Here is a 17,738-nt window from a genome sequence, read left to right on the forward strand (position 1 = left end):
GTGGGCAGCCTCGCTAGGCACCCCGCCGACACCAACCGACCACGCACGAAACCTTGGCTTCATCCTCGACTCATCCCTCTCCATGTCAAAACAAGTCAACGCCATCTCCTCCTGCTACAACACCCTCCGCATGCTTCATAGAATATACAAATGGATCCCATCCGAAACAAGAAAAACAGTAACCCAGGCCCTCGTCAGCAGCAGGCTCGACTATGGCAACGTACTCTATGCAGACATCCCGTCCAAACACCTGCAACGCCTCCAACGCATCCAAAACGCCTCCGCCCGACTCATCCTCAACATCCCTCGCCACAGCCACATCACCCCCCACCTAAGAGACATCCACTGGCTCCCCACCGACAAGAGAATCACCTTCAAGCTCCTCACCCACGCACACAAAGCACTTCACAACACCGGACCAACCTACCTGAACAGCAGACTCAGCTTCTACACCCCCACCCGGCAACTCCGCTCCGCCAACCTCGCCCTCGCCTCCATCCCCCACATCCGGCGCAGATCCTCCGGCGGCAGATCTTTCTCTTACCTCGCCGCCAAGACCTGGAACACCCTCCCGTCTGACCTAAGACAGATCCAGGACCTGCTCACCTTCAGAAGACACCTCAAGACCTGGCTCTTTGAGCAGTAGCAGCAACCCCCCCCCCAGCACCTTGAAACCCTCACGGGTAAGTAGTGCGCTTTAGAAATAGTCTGATTGATTGATTGATTGATGGTCTGTTCTAGGAATGATTGTGTGTGGGTGAATAAACGTCCTGAGGTGTTCAATAAAAATTGAAACTTGTCAAGGGTTTTGCTCACCAGATACACCTTAAAAAATTAGTTCAAGCACTAGAGCATACACTGTGTAGGGCACCGTTATCATTGAGGAGTGAGTTAAAAAGAGAACTTGACAAACTGAGTGAGCAGCAGGTCATTGAGCCAATAGTGATCTCTGAATGGTTGGTTCCGATTGTCTTGGCCCATGACACCAATGGCTACCATGACTCTTTGGACACAAGTGTCAATTTGCGAGATTTGAATTTAAACATTTTGAATAAAAGGCATCCACTCTGAAACATAAACAGAGATGTTGGGCACTTTGAAAGAGGGAGATTTATTTGCATTGGATTGATCACCAGGAGCATGATGAAAGAATGACGCATGTGTTGTCTATTTTGAAGGATAGGGTTATTACTCTTATTGGTAAAAATGTCAGGTTTGATGTGCGGAGTGTAGACTATCTGGGATACAAGTTATGCGCTAGCAGTACTGAGCCCATGTATAGTCTGGTTAAAGCCACTGGGAAATTTGCCACTCCAGAGAACAAGGAACAATTAGGATCTGTCATGGGCATATTGGATTTTTATACCAGATTAATTCTGAGAAAACAGATAACATTCTCCAAAATGTAAAGAAAATGAAGTATGACTGATGGTTGTAATCAGAAATTTAATGAGGTGAATAAATAAGTTTCTCGTTCCATTCCATTGAAACCTTTTCATGCCCATGATGATGGTATCATTACTATCGTAATCGGCCAGCTAAGGAGGATTAGGAGCTAGTGGGAAATTGAGTTATGGATGGGGTAGGTGGTGAAACCATACTCAAGCAGCAACCACAATTCTTGTGAGAGTGAAACACAACAAACCTCAAATTAATCTGTGCTAAGCCCTCTGGTAGCTTGGCACAAATCAATCAGACTCAATTTAGAGGCAATATGTAAAGTAACAATGCAGCACTTCAAACAGTGATAACGTTAAAACAGAGCTCAAGAAATATCCCACACAAATGTTGATCAATAGAGATAATTGTAATACATTATTTGACACCAAAAAGACCAAAATCAAATCAGTAGAACTGGAGATATGCAATTTTAAGCATTTTGGTAAAAATAGTACTCAAAAGCACAAAGTGCCAACCATGGTTCTCTGGTTGCCCCGGACCGTGATAAAGTCACAAGTTCAAGCTGACAGCGATGGAGAGGAACTGAGTTACCCCTGCTGAGAAATATACCTTAAATCCTGGCAGTGGCGCTCTCGAGGAGCGATGCGAGTTCCACATCGAGGATGTGTCATGCGGTGACTACTTCGATGAGCTGCGAGGGATGTGATGCAGGCTTGCATCGTGGCTGAGTTCGTGCTGCATCGGTTCCGATGAGGCACTGCAAAGAGCTTCATCGGGGTGTGCTGTGTATTTCTCTTAGAGACCACAGCTGGACTGGCAGAGCACTTTTAGTTACAATTCCAAAGGTTCAAGACTGGAGGGGCACCACATGGGGGGTTAGGAATCACAACATGCAGCGCCCTGGTGCCAAGATGGTTGGAGCCTTTTCAGTCTCTGAGGCCCTGATCAGGAGGCTAGGCTACTAGCCCTTGGAGTCACTCTGGTGGTCCTGGGTTAAAGATGCAAGTCCAGTCCTTCTTACTCAGGCAGCAGAGTAGCAGGACAGCAGGGCAATCCTTTTTACAGCAGCACAGCAGTCCTTCCGAGTCTTCTACAAGTCCAGAAGTGTACTAAAGAGTTGAGTCTGAGGGTCCAGTATACCTGGTGCCCACTTTGAAGCAGGAGCAGCTTCTAGAGTCCTCCCCCTACAGAGGTGTCATGAATGGTGTGCCTCACTACCTTGGCCCCAGCTTGTCTGAAGGCACAAAAGACTGGTGTGAAACCCTTTGTGAGTGTGCTGAGGCAGAGCTTTGTGATGTGCAAGTGATGGTTCCTCCCCATCTCACTGTCTGGGAGAAATACACAGAGGCCAACTGCCAGCTACACCTAGTCATGTGACCCAGGATAAAGGGTAGAGGTGCCAAACGGTTGGGACAACAAAATGCCAACTTTTCAGAAGTAAATTAAAGCAAAATGGCAGCCTAGTAACGCCTTGCGAGCTTGGGTCCTTGAATATAGTATTGTAAATGGCTGACAATGGAATCACTCAAACGAGAATAGGAAAAGTTTCAAATTAAATTGTGTGCCCAGTTAGTGACAAGGAGAATCAAACTAAGTCATTCATACCACAATTTTGAAATGAACCCTCTATATCTTCCAAAGAGTGATGGCTGTCTGGAAAAATTCAATAGAGCCATGAAAGACAATTTGTCACTGACAAGGACTTCTGGTTTGAATTATGTGCAGAACTCATGGAAACTTCCTTCGGTTGTAAGAGCTACTCCCAGTGCTTATACTGGTGTTTCCTGTTTTGTTTTTTGCTTAGAGGGAGATGCTTTCTTTGAAGTTTGTGAGATCCTGGATGGGAGAATTTTTGGTTTTGGAAGATAAATTGCAACTTTATGCCCAGTCCAAGTATGTGACCAACAGTATATTAGAATCAAAAGTTTCAGTTGGAGATTATGTGACAGTTAACATAACAAGGATTTTACAAAAAAAGTGGAATCCATGTATTGAATGCCCAAATGAGTGATTGAGTTGAGGAAGAATGTGGGAAAGTTTGGTGATCAGAAATGGTGCATTGTTCCTTTTCTTTGGGGTTCATAAGGGAGAGAAGGTGGAGACACCTTGAATGGAGGTAGCAGTGATGGAAAGATAATCAGTGAACAGACGTGTAGTAGTATGACAGTTGTAACGCGAGTAGAAAGAACGCCCACAGGATTCCAGAATTGTTTCTCCTCAATGTTTGACTGTTTGCAAGTGTTTTGTAATTTAATTTGTTCCTTTATTTTATAGGTTTTTGTATGAGGGGTGAAGTGTTGTGTCTTTCTTTTATAATAAAGTGTGCTGTACACTTTCCACTTTACATTGCGTTTTTAGATGCCATCCTTGGAACTTTGATGTAATGGATCGTGATTACTTTTTAATTGCAGTGTGCAGAGCATTTCCTTCCTGGTGAGTTTATCCTGTTGGAATTGTAACAGAAATAAAGGAGTGAACTTTACCCAGAAACTAGCTTCTTTATAGGTAAATTCAAATTTCAGCATTGGACTACTTGGAAGACTTCATGGAAGCCTGCATATAATGCAAAAACCTTTGTTAATGAGGAGCTATGCATTTTGAAGCCTGGGCTTCTGGGCATTGTAATTACCTGTCAGCTTGGTACAGAAGCAAACCTTTGTCTTGAAGCTCTCATGTTTTTTTATGTTTTGCCGAGCCATCTGTGCTCCTTGCCTTACCCAAGCACAGGCCAATGAACTATTGTTCTTGAATAAATTGTGATACTTCAGACAATCATTTAGCAGGGCTCTGGGCATATCAAAAATAGCAAATCACACTTGCTGTATGCCTATAGCTTTATTGTGCCATGAAGACAATTACAAACAGACCTAGTCCAGTGGCTGTCAGGCAAAGCCACCATGAGAAGTCTGATGGAATATCTGGTGCTATTGATATTGAATTGTTGAAAGCATGTGTTATTAGTTTTTTTACTTAAGGTTTTTAATATTGTGCTACTGCACCACATGGCCGGTACAGTACTATACAGAGAACTAAGAATCATTTATAAGTCAGTACATATCGATTGATTCCAGGTCTGTAAATTTAGTTCAGAATCAAGGAACAAATCCACAATGGTCTAAGAAAGAGAGTTCTAAGGTTGAGTTTTCAACTATTTCTTGGTATTAGATGATTGAATTTAGATTTGAAACTATTGTTGCTGCAGCTCTTGAGGTTTGGTCGTCCGCTTGGGATGTTTTCAATAAGCAGACACAAAATGGTGCTCTAGACAACCCACAGAAAAGGATCTCCCTCCAGATTGGTCTAGCATGTGTTCTTGATTGGTAATTTGGATTCTTCCCTAAGATACCTTAATGGCGCTGAGGATGATAAACGATGAAGGTTATGGCCATGTTTTATTCCAGGTCTTGTTGGACTCACCTCTCGAATTCTGTTTGGTGTTTCCCACCGCAAAGCATGCTGGACCTCATTCATAAATCCTCTTGCTGGTGTAAATTTTGCAGTGAAAACACACATTGTAATAAGGTTGCCAATTTTTTTAAATCTAACATTTGCACAACATTCTTGGTAAATTCAGCTTCAGTAAGTGTGCCGACAGTGAAGTGATGTCAGAGAAAAGCTTTTGTCCACTCCAGGCAGAGGGAAACTGAGAAAAAAAAAAAAAAAAAAGTTTCGAATGTAGAACTTGTCGAAAAAATATTACGGGCATGGTGGGTCAAGTGTTACCATTACCAGCAACCATTTCCACAATATTTGGAACATGTCTAGGGACCGTCAAAATCATCCTTTCTTGTGGTTAATACTGCAAGTTGCCTCTGGCCACAAAATGATGCCAAGGACATGTTTTACAATTCCTTGTAGGTGTTCAAAACGGGCTTCTTACCTTCTAGTGCTATTTCTGCGGCTCACAAAAATCACCAGAAATGCTTTTAATGCACCAGAGCTGGATCAATGTCCAGTGATAAGATTGCCAGAGATTTTCTACTCTCCAAGGAATTAGGGAAAGTTTTGATCTGGCCTCCTAAATCTACCAAATGTATTCCTCCAGGTTATCTGCACTGTGAATAAACGGTAAGTGTAGGCAGGGGCGTAGCTTGGTCAGTATGATTGGGGGGGGGGGGTTGTTAAGTTCAGATATCCCAACAATCACGCTGGCACCTGATGTTAAATTACAATATAGGACAAGCAGGGCGCAAAGGAGGTGCTTAAGGGGCAGTGGAAAAGTAGCGGAATGCACATTGTTAGGTGTACTAAGTGAGAGCGCATTATTTTGTGAAGGAACCCAGCGGATCCCAACCTGTTGTCCGCGGAGCCCCAGGGATCCGTGACACATTCTCAGGGGGTTAACAGGCCTGGGGCCCACAGGATTGTACTTCTCCAGCTGGGGCCTTTTGCTACCTGTTTTTATATTTATTACTTCATTTGTGCAGCAGTTTGAAAAGCAAAGTTCCATGTACATCCAGCAGCTTTGGGGAAAAATAATACCGTCAAGATAACTCTGATTAATGTAGTTGCTGGAGAGATGGGAGTTTTGTCTAGTGACAGTTATGACTCATCTAAGGTAGTGCAGCTGGTTAATATGCCTGCTGCAAATAACGTGTCTCTTGCAAAAAACAGTGTCTAGCACAATGGGTTACTGCTTTTGTCACAGAGATTCTTTTGTTACTGTGCAGTTCGCCTTATAATCGTAATCTAGCACAGTGAGCTATGAACTTCCATCAAAGAGCTGCATGCAAACTGCATGGCACAAATTGGAAAGTTATGTTTTCTCCCCAGTCTTTCCTTTTCCTTATGCTGCTAAAAATGGTTTGCTTTCATAGAAATACACTCCTATTATTAAAGTTAACACTAACCACTGTGTTATGTTCTGAATCCCGAGTTTGTGCTTCTCCACATCAAGCCCTCTTAGAAAATGCCTACCTGTGTGGATCACTGCACCTTGTAGTCCCCTGTCAAGTGCTGTGACACCCCACACTGGTATGAGAAGTGCTACACAACAAATGAATTATATGTGACAGGGAGGCTATGGAGAGATGAGAGGCCCTTACGGTTTGCTTCCTTTTCCCACCACATATTTATGTAATAAATCTTTCCCAGATGTACCTAAAAAAGAAAAACAGAAATAGCTTGGTAAATGTAGAATCTGACCTGAGGACTCACCTTTCCTAAATAAAATCCAACATTTAAAAGTTAGTTGCTGAAATGCAGCACTAACCTTCCCATTAGCATTTTTCAATTTATGCATATTTTTTTTATATAAATTAATTATATCTTTAGTAATTTCAATATTTGATTGAGGTGTACTTGTTTGTGTTTTTTTGTGAATTAAAGATAGTGTTTCAGTGGGTGCTCTTGAGTCAAAAGGTTGGGAACCACTGAACTAACCAACATTTTTGAAGTCTTTCTAAACAGAAAAAGAGAGAGACTGTGTGTTCATTTTTGTCTGTGTGTGTAAAAACTCTTGGTGAAATCCGACAGACACCTCACCATACCCGACTGAAAGCACCTGCACCCAACTATTTATCCAATACACATTTATTAGGGGGGTGTAACACTTCAAATCCCCCACCCCTGAAGCTACCCCCTGGGTGTAGGGAGTAAGTATGGGCGTGAAAATCTACAACTAACATTGGTTTCTGAACACAGCGAAAATCTGTGAAGGCCTTGAAAATGAAGAAATATACACACAACGTGGAGGATGTCCTTGATGCTCAGTTATCTGCATGTTTACGCTAACCAGGTACGATGCGGTGATGTCATCACGCTCTGTGCCATTGCACCGACTAGGACAAAATGCCATACTGCTTGGCATTTAGACAAGGTTAGGCGGACCAGTCCTGTGCATTGTATTGCCTTATTGTCGCAATATGTTTATGTTGCACTACCAGGTACATGAAAGCCAAACCCAAAAATATATTACAATGATTTGCGTGTTTAAGTCGTTGTGCTTCTAGTTGCGAGCTTTGGGTTTTATTTTAAGGTGTGGAGAGTGAAGCAGTCGCGCGCTGCAGATCATTTTTAGCATGGTGAAGCATGTCTGGCACTTAATGCAAATGTGATCTCTTTTCACTGTACTGCAAACACTCCTAGTCCCAGCAGCAGGAGCAACTGATAGCCATATGCTCACAGCTAGCAATGCCGCCCTGTCACACAGAGGAAATTATAAAATATAAACATACAGAGAAGAAATGCACTACAGGAAACCAGGCCATAGGAAGGGCTGGAGTTGGATATGAACGGCAGGTCATGCATGAAGGGACTAACGTCGTCAGGTGAATCCATGTCATCAGGGGTGCTATATTCAAGTGCTCTTGCTTTATTTAACAACCCAATGCATTGCACTGAAGTATTTATGTAACACTTGCTACCCCATTGTGGGGCACTGAAGGGCTTGCCTTCATGGGCAGTAAGCTATTCCGTGTAGGTTGTGGGTGCTGTCCTTTGAGATGCCATTAGCGGGTTATAGGACACAGCGAATAGCAGCCTGGGGGATGAAGAAGTGTGAGAAACAGGCAAACATTTTATGATTTTCAGTATGCTGGCAGCTTTGAGCAGGTCCTTTAATGGGATATTCTATGATCACAGTCCACTACGCTGCTTACTACACTGGGTTGTCCTTTCTTGGATATTTGGTTTAAAGTTTTTGGTCCTGAGCAGGCATAGGTTAAATGGAGAAATGGTGGAGAGATCTGCTGGGATGTACTTTGTTACCAGCATCCCATATATGTCTAATTGTAGTTGTGAGATGTAAAGAAGAGTTCTTGGTATGTCTCTAATGGGACCGGCAGTAGTGGTCTTCATTAGAGTCCTCCAACTTGCGAGCAGTATTTGGCAGATCTCTTTAGATATTCTGTCCCTGTTCAGTTGGTAATGGCTGGTTAATGGGCTAGTTCAGTACTGGGTAATGAACAAGAACTATAGCAGATCTGTCTTATGTGAGAGCAAGAGGATTAAGCAGTGTAGAGGAGTTATTATACAGCCTGTATGAACTACAGCTGGCTGCCAACCTTTTAGTTTTATGGTATTAGTATTAGAGTAGGCCAGAATGGCTACACATGAATTGACATCACTGTTTGATACCCAGGCTAGCAACAGGTCAGTCATTCATAACAGACCTACATATAAAAAGCAGTGTGCTGGTTGGGTTGTTCCATATCTATGAGCTGTAAACTGTGGATTGTACTTGAAGGTGTGGTTATCAATCTGGGTTCTATTCCAGTATTTTGACAAGATGTTGTTATCTTGGAAATAGCCATGTTTTTAATTTTTCTCTGAGCTATATGTGCTTTTGAATGCTTCAAATCTTTGCTGGTAGCGAGTTCAATACCTAAGAACTCGTGCTGTGAAGCAGTGCCTTGTATGGATTTCTTTATAGTAAGGTGCTGTTATGATCCATGTTAGAAGTGGGGTCTTTGGTTGGAAGTCAGGTTACCCCCTGTCCAAGCAAGGACCCTCAGTCTAGTCAGGGTAAAAGAGAATCACCCTCAGCTAACCCCCGCTGACCCTCTTGGTAGGTTGGCACGAGCAGCAGGCTTAACTTCAGAGTGCTGGGTGTAAAGTATTTGTACCAGCACACACAGTAACTTAATGAAAACTCTACAAAATGACACAACACATGTTTAGAAAAATAGGAAATATTTATCTAAACAAAACAAGACCAAAACGACAAAAATCCACAAGTCAAGTTATCAAATAAAAAGCAAAAAGAGTCTTCATGTAGTTTTAAACACACATTAACAATGTTAGCGTGAAAATGTACCTTGGGTGCATCAAAAATAACCCCGCTCAGGCGAGTGTGCGTCAAAAAGTGGTTGCGATACATCGATTTCACTCACGAGCGAGACCTTGCGTTGTTTCTCCTTTCGTCGGGTCGGGTGCGTCGTTTCTTCTCTCTGCAGGAGAGCGATGCGTCGATCCGGTCAGCACTCTCGGGTCTGGGCAGGCCTTGTGTCGTTTTTATACGCCCAGCGGTGTTTGCATCGGAAATCCAGCTGCACGATGATCCGAAAACCACGCAGCGCGGGTTGTGATCTCACCAGTCTCCGTAGGGCACCACTTGGCAGAGTAGGATTCTCTCAAGAGACTCCAGGTGCTGGCAGAAAGAAGTCTTTGCTGTCCCTGAGACTTCAAACAACAGGAGGCAAGCTCTAAATCAAGCCCTTGGAGAACTTCACAAGATGGAAGGCACACAAAGTCCAGTCTTTGCCCTCTTACTCTGGCAGAAGCAGCAACTGCAGGATAGCTCCACAAAGCACAGTCACAGGCAGGGCATCTCTTTTTTTCTAAGCTCTTCAGCTCTTCTCCAGGCAGAGGTTTCTCTTGGTTTCCAGAAGTGATCTAAAGTCTGTGGTTTTGGGTGCCCTTCTTATACCCATTTTCTCCTTTGAAGTAGGCCTACTTCAAAGCAAAGTCTCTCTTGATTGCGAAATCTTGCCTTGCCCAGGCCAGGCTCCAGACACTCACCAGGGGGTTGGAGACTGCATTTGTGAGGGCAGGCACAGCCCTTTCAGTTGTGAGTGACCACTCCTCCCCTCCTTCTTAGCACAGATGGCTAATCAGGAAATGCAGGTTACACCCCAGCTCCCTTTGAGTCACTGTCTAGTGTGAGGTGCAACCAGCCCAGCTGTCAAACTGACCCAGACAGGGAATCCACAAACAGGCAGAATCACAGAAATGGTATACATATATAAATACATTTGTAATGCAAATATTGCTAAAACGGCTTAACAAATTTGTCATGCCACAAAAGGGGCTCGTTTCATTCAGTATTTTATACAGTGGCAGTGAGCAAAGATTCCCATTGGATCTTTTAAGTGGAAAATACTACTTTTGCTAGAAGCCACAATACTATTTTATATACTGTTGTATATTTGTATTACAGAGGTGCAGGAGGGCATCTGTAGTTTTGGATGACAACTCACTGCAGAAAAATAAATGTTTTGTGACCTTAGTAACTCCCTTATCCTCCGCCTTGAGCAATTTTCACAAGCCTATAGGATTCAGTATTCTATAGGTGAACTTTCAGCATGCTACATTTGGTGCAGATTGCTCAAATGGAGCAAAAGTTGTAAAGAGGGCCATATAAAATGCCAGAAGTGGGGCAACTCCGAGCTGCTCCTTCACCATTTTCATAGAAGCAAACAAGGTATAGGGACAGGTGTTAGATACTAAATTACTCTGTGGCCTCAAAATACTGTGGGCTATTAAAAAGAATGTAGTTTTGACCTGCCCCATCTTTCTTTTTGCTTTTTTTTTTTAATAGCACCCGCGACCTTGGGGCAAGGCAGGGGTTTTAAGATGCATCATCCCCAACCTTGCAGGGATGTGAGCAGTGTGTGCCCCTGTCTTTGATCAAGGCGGGGAAATAAAAGGCTGAAATGCCCACCACCCTGTCATTTAACAAGGAGGATGGGGGGATAAAAAAGTACCCTTCATTTTCAAATCTTCCATGTTAGGAAGATATCAATAAAACATTAAGCCCCACTCCTCTGTGGCCTAGGCAAAAGGATAACAGGGTGTAAGTCCTCTTCCACCCCGCAAGTAAGCATACTACAGGGGCCACTAAATGTGTTACCTTTTCAACTAAATTGGATTTTTGTTGAAAACGGACAGTTTCACAATGAAATTGTAATTTTATCCAAAAAGGGCACAAGCTCACTTTTTCTTTTACTGGCTTGCGTGATGCCCAGCTTTTGCCCATCACTGAGCAAGGTACAATGGGAAAAATATGCCCCCTGTAAGATTTTGGTAAGACTGGGGACTACTTAAGATCCCCATCCTTGTACGAGGTGGGGGCATAGCCTTGGGTAAGACAGGGGGGGTGGAAAATTAGTTTGCAGTTCTTGACAGGACAGAGAGGTAAATAACAACCTCATCATTGGGTACACTAGTGAGGTGTGTAAAATACCACCCGCCGTTGGGCAAGGTGCAGTAAAATGTGGCAAATTCCTCCCTCCCTATCCTTTTGTTTGGTAGGGGTTGACAGATAACCCACCCACCATTGGGCAAGACGGGGAGACAATCAGAGGGGGCTGCACAACCCTCTGTCTTTGGGCAAGGTGACAGTATGTAAAAATCTACCTACTTACTCCTTGGGCAAGAATAGCAGGGAAATGCAGAAAATGTCCACTATTCACAGCTCTTCATAAGGAGTGGGTGGTGGCAAAGGTGCCACCCTTGAACAAGTAAGGTGGAAAAAATCCCACTTTCGCCGCTGGGGATAGCGAGGGAGTATCTAGGGGTTTCATAGTCTACCACCAGCCCTTAGGCGAGGGAGGGCGAAAATTACATGGCTATTTTGGAGTCTTTCACTGTCCTGTTTTCCAACTACACGTGGAGTTGGGTGTTGTCAGCACACATTTGGGATACACCTGACACCCCTCTACCAATTATGCCAAAGGTTCCACATATACATTGAAAACCGTGCTGCACAACATTGATGACTTGGGTTGCAGTCTGCATAACACTTTGTACAATGACAATTCCATTGACTGAAACTTAATTTGCTGACAGATGTTTGAAAAGAGGGAATGGATCCAATCCAGTGTGTATCCAGATACTATGGACCATGCTCTGAGACGGCTCAGAAGTATGTCATTGTTTGCAATGTTATAAGCTGCCAGAGCTAAGGAGTATCAGGGATGATTTGAAAATAAGCTATAAGGGTGAGGCATCCAAGGGGGGGGGGGGGCGGGGTTGAATGCATTTATAGTCAAGACTACAATTTCCTACTTGTACCTAGAGCACAGATATATCAAACAGAGCTGTTTATATTTTGTGTCTGTTAAATATGTATGCTTTTCTTATCCTAGCTGGTGCAATTTATATCTTTTCTGCACCCATGTCCAAAATCTGCCATCTCATTTAAAGTCTGCTTGCTGGTGGAAACGCTGCGCACACATCCACGAACAGACAATAGACAATATTTAGGGATTGGCTTTTTGTAATTCACAGTTTCACTGGTCAAGAATCGGAAGAGATCCAGCCAGAAAACTTTCTAATTCACTCCCAAATGTATCTCGTAAGCCCTCAAGGTTATGTGCTCAAGGTACAAAAGTAGCACATGCTAAATATTAAAGAAAAGTATGTCCCCAGAGTGACCAGTTTCCACAAACTGTTTGTCTCTCTGCATGTAAACATGCATGTTCATATCAATGCCTAATAATAAAAGTCAATTTCTACAATTTCACCTGGGAATATGGGAAAAATGTGTTTAAATATCCTTTTTGCTACTTCATCAAGAGTCTAGTAGAATGGTGGAAGTACATTTTTGATAAATGTAGTCGAAGACCAGCTTTTAAAAAGTACACTTTAAGCATCCTGACAGCAAAATTAAACAAGGTCTGCTAATCTGTCTTCCCCACAGTGACATAATTAGTATTTCAGTTACACAAGAAGAGCTGTTTTAGTATGAAACTGTACTGTCACCTCTAAGATCAGGACTGTTGTATTCCAGTCACTGACCTCTTAGTTGGCATGAGCCATTTAGAAGGAAGTAGGACCATATGTCATCCCAACGAACCAACTTGAGCAAAAACATTCTTATTTTCTGAAGATCACAAAAGGGGATCCAAATCAGTGCTTAATTTGTAAATAAAAAGGTGCCGGTGCCCAAAGCCCTCCTCAAACACGCGGCTGCTGCAATTAAATGTGTGAACACAAAATACTCAGGCAGCGTAATTTTTAAGCCATCTTGCGCCTCTTCAATCCATATAAAGCCACTCCCTGCCCCTTCAGTTCACTCTTGTAGCTTTCTAATTTCTCCCCTTGTGATGCTTTTTCTTTGTTTCCTTCCTCCGTCTTTCCCATATGTGTCTTTTGCTCGCAGCAAATGCTTGAGGCAGAAGAATTAGCCCTGGACCTCAAAAATAAGTGCCGGTGCTAGGCACCGGAAACAATAAGCACAAATTAAGCACTGATCCAAATGGTACCTTTGAATCAGTGGGCTCTCCTGGACATTCATTTCTTCCAAAAGCAGGAGAGGAAGCTGTCCCCAGATCAGGAGGATCAGTGGTTCCCTATTTTCTTGGGGCTGGATTGGGAGGGGACTTGGGGCTCCTGAGATGAGAGACTGATTTCTAGCATCTTGAATGAGGACTTGTGGGAAGGCTTGTAGTTAAGTGAAACAGGAAATTCTGAAACTAAAGATTGAGATTTTTATGGAATTCTGACAGGGTTGGGCCTAGAAATCTCCAATTAATGGCTACTTCACTGGATAAAAAGATACCTCACTGCTAACTCTTCTGAACATTCTTGAACTTGAAAGAAAACACAGGATGGAAGGACTGCAGCTGACCTTGTTAGAACACTGACTGGAGTGAGATCTGAACACTAGAAGACTGTCCTGGCCACCTGAGAGCAGTAGGTAAGACCAAAGTGATTCTTCCAGATTCGTCAAGAAATGGTGTCTCAGGCTGAGGCAAAGTGCAGGGCAGCGAGGTCCTTCTCGCCCTTGGAGCTTTCCCTGTAGCTGCACAGAAGAAGGCTAGGAAGGGTAAAGCATTGACATGTGTACATTAGTACGCTGAGCTCCCGGCCTCTATGGGGCAGAAGGGTTAGCTGCGGCTTTTCATTGTTTTCAATTGTGGGCATGAGAGGCTTATTGTTGCTGTTTTAAGTAATGCAGTTAGACTAACAGGTATTTTGTACATAAAATCAACATTTCCATCTACCTTAGTCCTACTTCAACCATGTTGTGTCATTTTTATTGAGTTTTCTAAATTGCTTTGGGAACTTTGTTTTGTATTCTTAATGTGAATGATACTGCTTGTACCTAACAAACATAGCTGTAGCTAACAGGGGCTGAGTACAATTCCTCAATGTACTTTGTTGCAACCTTACAAGACTGTGTTTAAAATGTTGGCAGGCTCACCCACTCCCCAAATCATAGCACTCTTTTTGGCATCTTCAATCGCAAATTCCACTTGAGGTTTGACAGGATGTAAAGAGGTGTAGCTTGCCGCTTATGGTTCGGCAAATACATGTGGCTGGCAGTCTTCACAAAGCCAGTGATGTCTGGTGTGCAGCTTTGGGTGCGTGGACATAGCACTCCACTGATAAACTACATTTCCCAGCAGCCCCTTCACTGTTTGGAGATTGTAGTAGCCATCCTGTTTTATCAGATACATCTGTCTGTGTAGATCACAGAGTTCCTCCAAGGCACCCCTGATACAATGTTGCTGCAGAAAGGGCCTTGCTATGTGCATTCAGGAGTCGTTGAAGGACATTTGGAATACAGAGGATTGCTCTGATAATTAGGTTGTGCTAAGAAAAATAACTTTGAACTGTTTTTGAACATTTACTTTTAGCATTGATAAACACTTTAAAGATGGCATCATTTAAAACTTGGGATGTACATCCTGTGACAGACAGGAAGAGATAAAAGGTAAAGATGTCCTACACTTAATATGTATATATGATTATGTGTAAGGTATTAAGAGTTCTTAGTAATAAATATATGAATTGACTATGATGAGAACCACGGACAATAAAGCCTGTTAATTACTGTTTGTTTCAGTGGCACAAAGAGTTAGGTAGTAACAGAACTTGTCTTCAGCAGAGAGCACATAGTTACAAAGCCTGAGATGGTTATCTGGGGTACATTTGCAAGCTGTGTCTTTTAGGTAGTATTTCTCAGTCATAAATACGAGGTGAAAGGTAGCAAGAAGTGTGTTTACAAGAGAGGGGTGGGGAGTTGTCCATTATGAAAGTTTTGAGCACCTCTATGGTGGCTACCTTGTGATTATCAGCACTCAGGGCCAAATTTAGAGTTTGGTGGATGGGAACTCAGTCACAAACCTGACCATTATCTTGTCCTTCTTATCACCAGTGCATTGTATCCTAATACACTTATAATAACATGGAGGGAATATCCATCTTATTAGAGATGGAGTACCTATTTGCCAAACGCTGAATCAGGCCCTCTAAGTTTGAATTTGTCAGAAGGAAGCGGTATTGAGGGGAATAGCAGGCTTCCTTGTTTGTTGGGGATGGAAGGTGTAGTTATGCACCTCATGTAAGATAATGTTAAGGATTACCATGGGGCCTTACGGAAGGGGATTCCCAGGATCCCTCTTGCTCTCCCCCCCATGCCTTGATTAATCTGCAGTATATGGATTTATCTAGAGTCTGTGAGTCTTACAATGAGCTGTTTCCACCTGGTGCCATGGGAATATCACAATGGCATGTACGCCTTGCTGATCTCAGCTGTTACCATGCCATCATCCTACCACAGCCCAACCTCTCCTGAAATGAATGGCAATATACATAAGTAGTGCTTACTTTGTATAACAATAAGTTCTGGGGTCTCAAGTTTTGCTCAGGAACCAATGATGAGCACTATCCAAGGTCAGGATGCTAAATACTGAGGCTGCCTAGTCTTGGTTCCATCTCATGCCTCTTTAAGCGACAACCAGAGACTCCCTGCCTGTTCATCTCACTCTTGGCTGTTCTTTTTCATCCCTGCTTTCTCCATTTGTCGCTATTTGTACGTCTGTCTCTTCCTCCTTTTCACCTTTTGTTTTTCTCTCTTTCTCTCTGGGTCACAGTTTGTTGAGTAAAGATATGTGCCAGTCCTGAAAAATGAGTGCTTGTGGGGCCCATGTGCAACCACTGGCTCAAATTAAGCACTGCTGAGGAGGCAGGGGAATGGCAGCTTGGTAATGTTGATTAGGATAAGAAGAGATTCTGCCTCCACCAGGAACGTCACAGCCCTGACACGTTTCCCAGCCTGTGTAGCTGAGTGTGAATCCTGGTAGAATAACAAGTGATGATAAGGATTTGCGATACAATGGGTCTTGCGTTTGCTCAAGTTAGAGCTATTAACATTGTCAATCCCCAACTGGACTTGTCAAACGTACAATTATCCACGTTACGGGGTAGATGGCCAGGGCGGCAACAAAACTGTCCTAAGGCGGGACAAACCTAAAGCATTTACCTATGATGACAAAGGATTTTTGAAAGGCAAGCCTATGAAGATAGTGATGGGCATGGGGTGGGCGTGGTTAAAAGCCCACAGATAGATTACAACAGGCCAGAGCGCTTGCGCGCTCGACATAAAATTTGTGTTAGTGTCCTAATGCAGATGTCTACAAAACTACTGTTTAGGGACGTTTTTCTGCTCCTCTGGTAGATTTTTGGGAATCCCTAAATCCTTAAAAAGACAAAAATATAAGCGTGTTGTGGTCTTAACTGCTAGATTCGTATATTCCCTGTATAAGCGTTGCCCAGAGCGCCCTGTAATGAGCCTCGATCGGGACCCTTGTCTCTCCCGCCCCGTCTCTACGGTCCTTTCTCGTCTGTTATCAGCAGAGCATCGCGCGCATCTTCAGCTTCACTTCCGCTGCCTCAAACGCCGCCAGGGGAGAATAATTGGTCCTCCTTTATCCCAAATTATTCCGAACCAAAGAGAAGTGTTGGCATGGCAGGTTTCTGAGGACAATAATTATTCTGTTGTCTGCATTTTTTGTGCGCCTTCCTTCATCTGAAGAGCCACAGAATTGCTGAGAAGCTGGAATTTGAGAGATGAGAAAAGCATTGCCTGTTTCTTTTATTTTAACTCGTTGAGTTCTTTTGCAAGTACTAGAATCTGCAGTGTTCGGTGGGTGACTTGTCTAAGCTTCCCCTCACCAACTTGCAATCGAACGTCAGTTTATCCCGGAAGAAATAAAACGCTGTTCAACTAGCAGATGAACCCACTCCAGACATCCGCGTTAAACGTATATGTTGCACTCTTCCAGGTGTGCTGACTCAGACTTGCGTCCTTTTTCCCCCTTTTTAATTTCAATTGAAAAAGTATCAAAAAGGTAAAATACAGTTAGTAAAAAAACTGTTATAATACATTCAAGTATGTCACCAAACATATGATAAAGTGTAATGTCATGCATACATAGCCAGCAAAATGTAAATAGTTTCTGAATTATTTTAAATCTCAAAAAGTTAGTCAGGCATACCAAGAGCAAAGCCTTCCCTGACTGGAGCCCACAATTTTCCAAGTTTGCGTCTCTTAGGATTAGAGTGAATAATTGTGAATTCCAGACCACAGGAAAAAATGAGCTCATGCCAGCAATCCCTGGGATCAGGCACTTCACGCTGCAGCCATTCCCTAGCAATCCACAGTCGGGCCACTTTGATCACATAGAAGTAAATCCAGGAGAGGCTCCTCCAATGTAGGGAAGGAGCATCGCCCCATGAAAAAATGCCCCCAGAAAAGCCCCAGAGACGAAAAATTAAAAAGTAATAAAGTTGATGTATTATTTTATTTTTCACCAACCTGTCCTGAACTGTCAGGATGGGGTGGGGCCATTGCTGCTGAGTGGCATCATGGAGCTGTGCACTATGTT

The sequence above is a fragment of the Pleurodeles waltl genome, chromosome 6, assembly GCF_031143425.1.
Source record: "Pleurodeles waltl isolate 20211129_DDA chromosome 6, aPleWal1.hap1.20221129, whole genome shotgun sequence".
In the NCBI taxonomy this organism is placed as follows: Eukaryota; Metazoa; Chordata; class Amphibia; order Caudata; family Salamandridae; genus Pleurodeles; species Pleurodeles waltl.